Consider the following 12,034-nt stretch of genomic DNA (forward strand, 5'->3'; position numbering starts at 1 on the left):
CTATATATAAATAAACTGAAATTCGAGCAAACAAGAAGGTGAACCTTAAGTGTAAATGCTGCAGGATTGTAACTCTATGGTTAGAGGCTGTGAAACTGAATAAATAAAATACTTAAGTTAACTGGAACAGCATGATTTACTTAGTATAAGTTCACATGTTTTTCAACTGTGTAGTGCCCAACGCCAACACACATCACCAAGACTAACACTGTTGGTGTGAAGGTTTATGATATGTTATGATGTGAGGTAGCTGGCTGCAGGTACTCAGGTGACAAGTAAACTTGCCGTTTCAGAGACTAATAATCATCTTGTTTTCCTTTGGTTGACTTGAGTTCAGTATTTGGGTTAACTGGTAGATGTCCTGTGGGTGGGACGTGATGAATAAATATATATTTTACCAAATTTACCTTTATAGTACCTACACGTTATACACCATTGGAAAGCTAAGACTCTTGAGATTTGAATGATGTACACCTTTTCAGACTACAAATATACACTAACTGTAGAGTCAAAAAACAATTTTTTTGACCAGTCACCAATGCAATTTATCTGAAGCCATACCATACTCCAGTAGCATATGGTACTGCAACCAAAACAGTCCTGTTACATCAGCAAGGGTCCAATAAAAAGTAGTTCAGTGAAATAGTTGGTCCACAACAAGTCTTTTATCCATAAAATTGAAGGATTTTAAGGGGTTAAATAACCAGCACAACTGGTTAGGAAAAAATATATATACCAAAATTATTTGGTGGTGGAAGTGGAACCAGGCACTTTTGCCTGAAAAATGTCGATGTTATATCCATCTGTGTTTTATAGAAAAGCAAAATGGTAAAGACTAGGCTGATGTAATTACAAGTTTAGTTATTACTTTTTCATCCTAGCCCAACTTTGACAACATTTCTACTCAATTGAATAAAAGTCAATTAAAATGCAATATGCTGTTTCAGTTATCACAACTCAGTTCTCTCTCTTCCTTAATCCCAGTTTAAAGGAAAGCACATTATAACTGGTTCAATATTTTCCCCTAACCAACATCTCTTACCAGCCAGTTGGAACCTTTTGTTCTTTTCTGTACCTTTTGTTTAAATTCATTTCAATGTTGACTGATTTTGAAGGGTGGTGTTATGTGCTTTGGCTTGAAGTTGCCCAGGCTGTCAGAATGGGTAAGCAGCTTTCTAAAAGTGAGAGAAACGTGGAAGAGTGTGGCCACACACACACACACACACACACACACACACACACACACACACACACACACACACACACAAAATGCCATGACTATGCAGAATAATCCTGATTCTGTAATGGTTTAGTGATTGCAGTTTAATTGATGATACAATCTTATGTGAGCAAGGACATTCAAGCTCTGCTCGACATAAAGAGTTCAAGTGGGGACTCAAAGGGTAGTTCCTGGGTGTTAAAAACAAACTGCAGCCTGCCTGGAGAGGGGTATGATGTCAACTTTTACCACCAACAACCCACAATCACTGTAGAAAGGTCTACTCTGACCAAAGGAATAAAAAAAAGAAAAAAAAGTAAAACCACCATTCAGTGAACTACAAAAATTGTGCATGGTAATGTTCTGTAATTGATTTATCTTAGATTAGAAATATCTAGCATCCTCATCCTTACTTCCACCCAACTTCAAATCATGCTGCATCCATTGTACCGCTAAAGTAGGAATCTGAGATCTGTATTTACAATAATACACATGTTCTTATGCAGATATTATAAAGCTCTTGCTTTTAATTTTGATTGCAATTTTGAAGTCATCAGTTATATAGTTCAGTGGAAAAAATGAGCTAATAATGCTCTATCAGAACTTTCTAACTATACTGTCAAATATTTAATAACCAGGGAATCTTAGTTCTTCAAGGTGTTTTATTGTATTCTTCCTCTAAAATAGTTCCAATAGATGAAAATCAGTTTGCAAAATTCCAAAAACCACAGAGGAATTCATAGACAGTGATACCCAGGGTTTATTGGGATAAGTTAATTCCAGTTTCATTTTGTTGGGTGATTACCTGCCAGCTGGGCTTCAACTTATGTGTTCTTTTCCATGTTTGTATGTATGCCAACCAGAGCCATCTGAGTTCTGTTTTGTGATGACCTGTACGAGGGATCAGTATTAACCCTGTGGCTAAACTGGACAGATGACATGTAAATATTTGGGAATAAAACTGCCTGTTAAGTATCTTTGATTTTAGTGTGTGGTAGAGTTGTCAGGATGCTACCTTCAAATCTCAATACCAAAATACAATTCATTTAATTGTAATTCCTGCACATTCATGGAGCTGTCATTGTCCTGCAGCATCCTGGGGCTCAGAAACTGCACTTCACTACCTTGTGTTTCCACGTGACATCACGTGACAGCTGCAGTTTGCTGTACAGCACTGCGTCACATGTCGGTAACTGGGTATCAATACACTGGCTGTTTTGGACATGCAACATGGCTGATTCAGCAGAGAGGCAAGAAGACATAATTGTAGAAAACAAGAGAAAGAAAGTGAGAAAATGACAGAACAAGAGATAAGACAAGAGTCAAGTGACTTTTGCTAACTGGAGAGAGCTCTGAGGAGAACATGAAGCTTGACAGATGCTTCGTTAAGGGGCACCAAAGTTTTATGTTTAAAGCATCCCAGGAGATTCCTCATCCTTCCATTCTGCTCACTTTTCTTCTCTTCTGTGGACATTTAAGACCCTCGCTTCATTTACATGTCATGATTAATTTGGGGAGTCCTTTTTTTTGCCAATGAGTAACATTTTGCTTTTATCAACTCATAAACTCTACCACCTCTCAAAGGTAATGATACACTATGGTGGATTACAAATACAAATATTTCAAGTTTGTCTTGCAATGCCAGTGATTAACTTATAAATTTCACATGTTTGAGACTAGTTTTCATTTTTAAAAGATTCACTTTAGAAGGCTTATTGTGCTCTCTGCAGTCATTTGTGAGTTTGACTCCATCTTATGTAAAAAGATGCATTTTCCTTTCACTACTTTTAACTGCTGAAAGATTAATTTATGTTATACATTTTAAGATCTACATAATTGTCTTTGATGATGGAAGTGACCTTTTTGAAGTTGTGTCCTGCAATAGTACATCATAGCTAAGTGATTGCTCTGAGGAGCTGCAAATAAAAGACATGCTCTTCAGGGTCAGGCTTTATAAAAGGGGGTTTTATAATTTACAACCCTGCCAGATATTTGGAGCGGCAAGTATTTCTATACTGCAAATTGAGACAAATAGCTGCAGAAATAACAGCAGACTTTTGACAAAGAGAAAAAAATATACTAGGTGAATGCAGATTACTCCAAGAATATGTAGTGAGACGGACAACATGGACTTGTGAATATGAGGATAACTTAGTCCTTTTGGAGGACACATTTATGACTCCCTAATAATTCTGTTCCCATGGTAAAGCGCAGATCAAGAAAATATTACACAGGCTACAGACTAGGGGGTGCTTTGTGCCTTGGAATTGTCACATTTTGATTTGTGTATCCTTAGGAAAACCCAGCAGGGACTTGCATTCATTTCTGCATTATGCTTTGTGATATATTTTGTCTTATATGCACATCCAATACACTTGCTTCCCTGGGAGGAAAGATTGATAGCAGTTGTCAACCCAGGATGACACATGGAGCCTGTGGTAAACTCTGTCACTCTGTCTGCATCATCCTCAGCTCCCCAAGGTGGCAGCTTCAAATCCACATTTCTCACAAGTGTTGAGTAACAAATGACAAGGCTGCCATTAAAACCCTTATAGCTACATTTCCTGGATAGGGGCTGTCTAAACTCTGTTAATATATGGTAAACTTAAGGCTTTAAAAACACATTAAACTTTGTTCCTACACATTCAAATATTTACACTTATATTTAGCTGAGCTAATCTCACTTTATAATTATTACATATTTAGATGCTTTCCTCTTGTAATTAATTTCTTCATGCCTTGAAATGGCATAAAGAAACGTTATTCTATACTATAAATAGCAATATCTTTAAAATTAATTAACCCCAAGCAAATTGAAAAAGATTTTGTAGATAAACGTGCCTGCAAAGTAAAAATTAAAAATTCCTTCCAACTTCCAACTGCTTTCAATGCACCAATAAGGGATAAGAGGAAATAATCTTTTTTAGATTGCTTTGTTAGGAGTTGACACAATAGCGTGCACAATGCGGTTCACAGGTGGTTGTAGTTCACAACAGCCAAGGAGAGAAGCAGCTTCAGATATGCAACCTATTGCAATCAGTCTGATGAGATTATTCAATATTTATTCTTCAATTCTTCGAAAAACAACAAGGGACAACTTCTCTCAGTCTTGAGCCAAAAGGCGACTCATGCAATTTTATCATGAGAAGCATGGAAGGTAAGCCAAGGCAAATTCATTTATACAGCACATTTCATACAAAATATGCTGTAAATGGGCACAAACACACAAAACTGATGAAAAGAGTAAATTTGTGCTTCTCTGCTGTTGTAAGTAAATATTAGGTCTTCACAATTGAAAATGCATAATTATTGCAACAGCAACATGTGGCACATATGTTTCTCAAACATGACTGGAATATTTCAAAGACATCTTGATGTGAAAAATGTCAAGGACATGTATTTCAATGAGGGCTGACCTTTACTGTTTTTGTGCTTGTTCTACTAAGAACCATGCATGAGTGCATAAGTGGAAATCAGACCATGTTAAAACATGAAATTAACACCATATATAAAAATATTATAACAATTACAAAATCACTGAAATATTCAACAACGATTTGAGTATTGCATCTTTTCTCAGGCCTTTGGTAATGGATCACTCATCTGCTCAGATAAAAAAGTGCCATTTGAGAAGTCGGCCAACAAAAGTACCATCTTATAAATGAACAGGCATTAAATATAACACCATTTATTCCTCCTGTGACCTGAAATTTTTGTACAGTCACGCTACCTCTTTTGTCACTGAGCACGTTTTCCACCACTTCCCATGAGTTGTGTTTCCTTATCTCAGTATTTTTCTTAGTGAGATGGATGAGGTTACAAAAGTCTCATTTTGGATGCAAAACACTCAAATGACACCAATTTTACCAGCTTCACTATGTTCCAACTTATACTGTAAGTAACACTGTTGAGGAAATGTATAACTGAGCAAGTAGTTATTATATTAATCCCAATAATTCATGGAAAATCTAAAATAAAGAAAAACATTATGTAATAATGTCAACCCAACAGCTTTTATTACTTACTGTATCAGGAAGTGTAATATTACCTACACATCTACTATGAAACTAACAATGAAATCAGGTTTTTCATCTCTCTCTATGTAATGAATACCACTGAAGAGGCTTCAAAGGTAGGATAACATTATTTAAAAAAAATACATGACCAGAGAACAACTTCTGTTATCATAACTTCAAGGTTTTACTAATGTTTCTGCATTTTGTGTAAACCGTCCTGTGTTTGTGTAATTGATGGCTGATATGATACAAAAAGTAGAAACTGGAGAGTTGACTAGTTGTTACCAGATACCAACATGATTTTTTAAACCCTCAATAAGTCATGAACAGAAAAGCAGTAAAAAACTTGCGTTTAATTCAGTATACCAACTATATCCCACATTACTTTTGCTCTCTGTTCATTTTGTCACCAACTTAAATAGCATGCCAAAAAAAAAAAAAAAGAAAACATCAGTGGGTATTGCCCACCCACTAAAACTAAAGCTAAAGGAGTATTTGTCCTCAAGGGCAGCAATCGCTGCACTACAGGTAACTAAAACTGTGTACATGTGTACTGTCTATGTGCCTTGTCAGGAATTTTTGGTAAAATTTCTACCAAACGGTGCTCTAGCACTTATTAAACAAAGCCCGTAGACCCGTTTTAAAGGTCAAAAAGTTCTCACTTCACACAGTTGTTTGTCCATTCAGACACAGCAAAGTAAAAATGGTGGCACAAATGGCAACAGATTTTGTTACACGCTGCACATTTAAAAAAAATTTGCAAAGGGAAATTATTTGTTCTTAGTCTGATGTTGCAAAACACAACCAGTTTTGAAGTTTTACTCATCTTTTCCAGAATGAAGAATACAAAGCTCTCATACTTTGTATTGTTCACATGTGCTTGTTTCTGTGGGATGACGGCGGGGGAGGGGTAAGCTTAATATTAACTACAAAATTCCAGGAAGAGCATTGGTGGTGTATATTAAAAAAAAGGGGGAAATAAAATCAGAAAAACAAAATCGTCATTAATAGCGTGTTCAAAGTAATCAATAAATTAAATTATTGTCCAGCCCTCCTGGCAATTATTTATCTTTGTTTACATGGAGAAATATTTTATCTGTCCGATAAGAACATAGATTCCAGCTGACATGTTTACATGGATGCTGGGTAAAATTATCCGATATGTTGTTTACATGAGGGACAGATTGAATGTAATGACACATGTGCGATGCATACGTACTAGTTTGGAAGAAGAAGGGTGTACTTTTTTTAAAAATGTTATAACTTTTTGACCATCAAAATGCTCATTAATCCTTAACTCTAGCAGTTGCTAACAAAAACGTATCCATCCCAGTCACATCCTGTTTTTTTCCAAGTCTTTTCTGAAACTCATTATGTCACGTAACCCCCCCCCTAAAAATTCTTTCAGATCGAGGCAGATCGGATAAGCTGAGGTGTTTACATGATGCATTTTCATTCTGATTGGATGTTCGAACAGATTAAAAGTGCTCCATGTGAGAACATCTCAACAAACTTATACCGTGTATAGCAGTTTTTTTTAATGTGTGCTTGTAATGCAAAACAGCACAGCCTTGACATTTAATCTATGTGTTCTTCTCTCATCCATCTGTTTATGCCGTTCCATCAGTCAGGTTCTCCTTTTGACTCACTGCCCTGACAAACACCTCCACCTCCTGCTGAAATTATAATGATCTGATGTTAATTGATGGCTTTGGATAATACCATGGGATAAGGCCAAGCATGCACCACACAAATAACATCACTGATCAAATCAAAGGTCTTAGCCCCAAGACATATTGTAGATGAGTTTTACATAAAAAAAATAATTTCTCATTAATTTATGAAAAGGGCACATTTCACAACATCATTCTGTTACTATTAAAGAGCATGTTGTTTGGACAAATTAATCTGTTTTCTAATAAAACTTGTTCAGAACATATAATTTCATGCCTCTTTTAAAATGATCTTTTCACCTCGCTGTTATTGTTTAGTAAAGTGTTTCCCAATGTGGCACAAATGCTGCAAGAGCTTCATGCATTGAAGAGAGTGGCTTATGTCAAAGCATATAATCTTAATCAGTTTTATTTACAGTGGCTTGCAAAAGTATTCATCCTGCTGGCATTTTTCTTTTTTTTATGTCTTCCAAGCTGTGATTCAAATAGATTTTTGCAGGGATTTATGTAAAATAAATCAATAAAAACTACTACAAATTAGTGAAGTAAAAGGAACAGGAAGACATCTTATTGCTGAGGTGCAGCTTATCTCTTGACAATGCATTGTTTCTCAGACTGATCAGTTTCAGCAGTGGCTTTTAGCATAAGGAACTGAGAGGATGGGAGTATGGATAAGAGTGGCAGAGTAAGGTGAGATCAATCAGATAATTTTTTATTTAGGTGTAGACAAAGTTTAAAAAAAGGAAAGAAAAAAAAAACCCCACAGATTTTCAGGTTTTAACATCACATTTATCTAAGGCCCTGTTTTATTGCACCTGTATTATTGTTATAAATCAGTGCTGTGTTCTTATATGACCATGTAGTCCATCCAGAGTTGTCAACTTTACCTAGTTTCTCTTATAAAATGTATCATATGATACTGCGTCAATAAAAAAAGGAAAGCATAGGAGGAAGAATTATTTCATTGTTTCAGCTACCGTAGCTAAAATTATAACAATTAAATATAAATAATAGCAATCATTGGACCAGGAGGAAGGGTTCAAGTTGTTGTAGCACTCAGACCTGCAATGTACAGTTCATCTGTTGGATTACATGAACAAATTAATCTGTTCAGCGCCATCATGTCAACAATTATTATTAGGTTTCAATGCTTAAAACCAAGAGCCACCAAGAGTTTTCAGGGATTGAGGTATTTATTTATTTTCCATCTATTTGGGTCACAAAAAGTCCAGCCCCCCAAAAAAGTGGTGCTACACAAGAACTAAATGGGTTAAGATCTAACATTTAAACATAAACCCTAAACCAACACCAGCACAGTTTTGGTCATAAAGGAGTATAACACACATTGACGTAGCAGCTCCGCTTTATCACCAACAAGTACTGTGTTAAGCTGCACCCGAGGGGAAGGTCATCTGTGGTATTAAAGCTTTATGTTTATCCCAAATCTAAAAATAGATGTTTTTTTACCTCACTTAACTGTACAACTCAACAGTCATAAACTAGTTGTGATTCAGTACCACCATGAAAGCAAGATATGGCCCCTCCAGCGAGAAGTAAACAGATGAGTCACTAGCCTGCTTTGGCTGCTCTTTTTTTAACTAGCATGAACTACTCCTGCTTGGTTCTTCAAATTAATAATACACATGGACATTTTAGCAGGTTTTTGCACTTTTTTTTTATATCAATGATGTTGCTCATTTTCATTAAAAAATTAAAATAAGTAAATATAATAAATGAACTTATTGTTTCAGGGTCTGTATATTGATGAGAAGCTGTGCATTTTCCCAGTGAGCTATCAGGATGACAGTAAGCACCTTATTACACTTTAAAAACATAACTTTGATGTTTTTTTTTTAGCAGTTTCATGGGATAAACATTATCATTTGGCCAAATGAAGTAGAAAAAGATTAACATTTCCAATTTTGGCAGTAATTCATTATCTGCAGATTTATTTTCTAGTTTATCAACTTTAAAATCTGACACATTTTCTTCTTGTGGAGATAAAGAAAATGCGAGAGATCATTCCATCAGCAGAGAACAATAGAGTATTACGTGCCAATTTAGAAAAAATGTAATTGACACGATATTTTGTGCAGCACCAGATTTCAGATAGGGATCAATTTTGTGGCTTCTCTGCAACCTGAGCCAGAGTCAGAATCTGTCTGGTCCAACCTGTGTTTACTGACTCAGATCAAAGGTTGTCCACAGTCTTTGTGACTCAAAACACGCTGGTAAGGTAAGAGATGCAGGAAACATTTGATTTGCTGTGACAGAGCAAAGGATGATTCACTGATGATGATGATTCACTGAAGTGCAGGGACCCATAGAAGTATATCATCTTCTCAGTTTGTGTCCAACAACATCAAAGCCTTCCTTCCTCTCAGGGATGCCTCCACAGTGAATTAATTTGGCAACAAAGGAAAAAGGAAAGGGTTTTTGCACAATAACAGTTGCTCTGCTGGAAAGCGTGTCTAACTATGCAGAAAAGAGTTGGCCCCATTCATTATTGTGATTTTACTTGCAGCTCAAGTAAATCAAGTTCGAATGGTATATAAGAGACATTGAGGACTGAAGACATGATAAGCAAACTTCTTGTTAGTCTGTTCTCCGAGAAACAAAACCAGTCAATCTTGTCTTATTAGAAACAATCTCACATTATAATCACTCTCTTAAAATATTACACACCCAGAAGTGACTCAAAGCTTTTTAATACATTTGTTTGTTGAGGTGTTTACTCCTCTGGGCTTGGTGGAATTTCATTTTACTGAAAATTATTTTACCTTCAAATGAGGTCATGAAAACAATAAGTCTGAAATAAACATCCACTGTAGGGGCTTTTGTGAATTTGAATTAAAGTGACCCTGAAATTTCCTTAAAATATAAAATTAGCTTAGTGATTTTTTTTTTAAATCATTACCATTAAAAATACATTGTCTATTTTTCTTACAGAGTTCAGTTTAAAAGATCTCAAAAGGTTTACAGTTGAGACAGACTATCATTTTAAAGCCAGGTGGTGTGTTGTAATGCTTCCTGTAAATAGTTACAGGAGAGAAGCAAATAGCATCTAATTAAAATAAACCACCATAAAGAAAATCACTGACAGGAGGTTGTTGTTGACTATAATTAGATGTCACTGACCATAACCCACTGAGAGTATCCCATGATAGGCAGGTTGTGTACACATCATTGGATGCAAGAGATATAAATTAATACAGAGTTCAATGGGATTAGTCAGTACATTGTCTTATCTTTGGATAACCAGGATAAGCTGTACATATTATTGCAAAGCATCAGAAACACAGTTTGCAAATAATGGAGTGCAAATATTTCTATACGGCATTACTGGTTTTAACTGTTTTTTTTTTTCTATCATTATGTGTTTTCCTAGTATTAAATCTACAGAGATGGGACAGTAGGAACAGAAACAGTTAACCTTTGTTATTAATCAGCACAAAATAGACGTAAGCTGATGTAACAAAATGACAAATTGTCAAGAGCGAGGAATGAAATAAATCAAATAAAAATACTTCATTAATCCAGAGGGAAATTGTAAATTAATGCTGCATTCAAAAGCAACTATGGACTGTAGTTATACCTTCAACCTGGGAAATATGTAGATAAAAAGTACCATCAAAAGTTAAATGTACTAGTCAGGAACTCTAAGGTTAGTCAACCCTGACTTTTGTTAAATCATTTTTTATTCTTGATCCTCAACAACCTTGGTTTATGTAAAGCGAACTATAACAGCAGCTTGCAAAACAACTAATCTCCTTGGCATTACTTTTTTTTATTATTGTTTTTTTTTTCTTTTTATTACAACCTGTAATTTAAATGGATTTTTGGGAAATGTTATAAAATTTACAAAAATATAGGTGAATACTTTTACACAATGCGTTTGCCAGTTCCCACCACCCGCTTTCACAGTATGTCAAATGCAGCATAATGTCCAAGAAGAGCCAATAATTAGCAACATGAATGAAAATGAACAAGGCAACACTATAGACAGAGCAGATTCAAAGCAGCAACTTAATCCTCATCCGTGGCTTTAGTTAAGTGATACACTTGAAGATGTAGAAGGGATTCTTACTGAAATATGTCATAATGACATGGCATGATATACAATTACTTGACTAAAGGTTATATATTTTCCCACTTCTACTTTTTCTTTACAAAAGTGTACGCATTTCTTCCTAAATAGACATGAATGAGACAGTGTATGTGAGTATTTGTTGCAGCAAAGTTTGCAAGAAAAGTCAAGCTTTCCTTAAAGAAAAATGTTTAAACGTAAAGCTGTATTTTTGCCCAATGTATCATTAATCGAAAGGTTTTGCTGTGAACTTGGAGTATAATAAGATGCACCAGTTTAATCACCCTGAGAAGAATTAACAGTTCAGTTTAAACCCAATTAAAAACATAATTTAGTTACACTTTCTTATTTTAAACTGTGCACTTTACCTGAGACAAGAAGAGCACATGTTTTTTTACTGATGTCATCCCTTCAGCAATTTTACAAGCCATTTACAATAATCACTTACATTTCCTCAATACATCAAAGTCATGAGATGAAATTGTCAACCAACGGGCAAGATGTATTTTGGAGTGAAAACATTTGGATATTTACTTTTTTATGACCATATGGGTTATCCAACTGGGAGCTCTAATATATCATTTGTGACTATTTTATTCTAGACACTGCATATGTTCAAACGAGTGACATTTCCCAGGGGATGTGTCATATGCAGACGTTTCACTATGATGTAAGATGTATTCCTAACAGTTGTGTTCAGCTTACAATATGAACTTTTATGGTGGAGATTTGAGATGTGAGCTGGCAAATTCAAAGAAATAAAAGAAACAGTAGATACATGTTGATAATTAACCCTGAAACATGTTGTGAAAAACAAGTAATGACCATTGTGATTTGTTTGCTCCTGTCCTGTTTGGTTGTAAGATCTCTGGGAAATTCTACCTGTTCTCCCAAGACATTAATATTTTACCTGTACAACCAATAATGTTTCTGCTACTATCATGTGTGCTGTTTTTAAACATTGTAGAGTGTAGTGAAGTATAAAGGTAGCAGTCATTGCCATCCTACAGATGTTTGATCCTTATTGCTCGTCACTAAC

Source organism: Melanotaenia boesemani, chromosome 6 (genome assembly GCF_017639745.1).
Source record: "Melanotaenia boesemani isolate fMelBoe1 chromosome 6, fMelBoe1.pri, whole genome shotgun sequence".
NCBI classification, from domain to species: Eukaryota; Metazoa; Chordata; class Actinopteri; order Atheriniformes; family Melanotaeniidae; genus Melanotaenia; species Melanotaenia boesemani.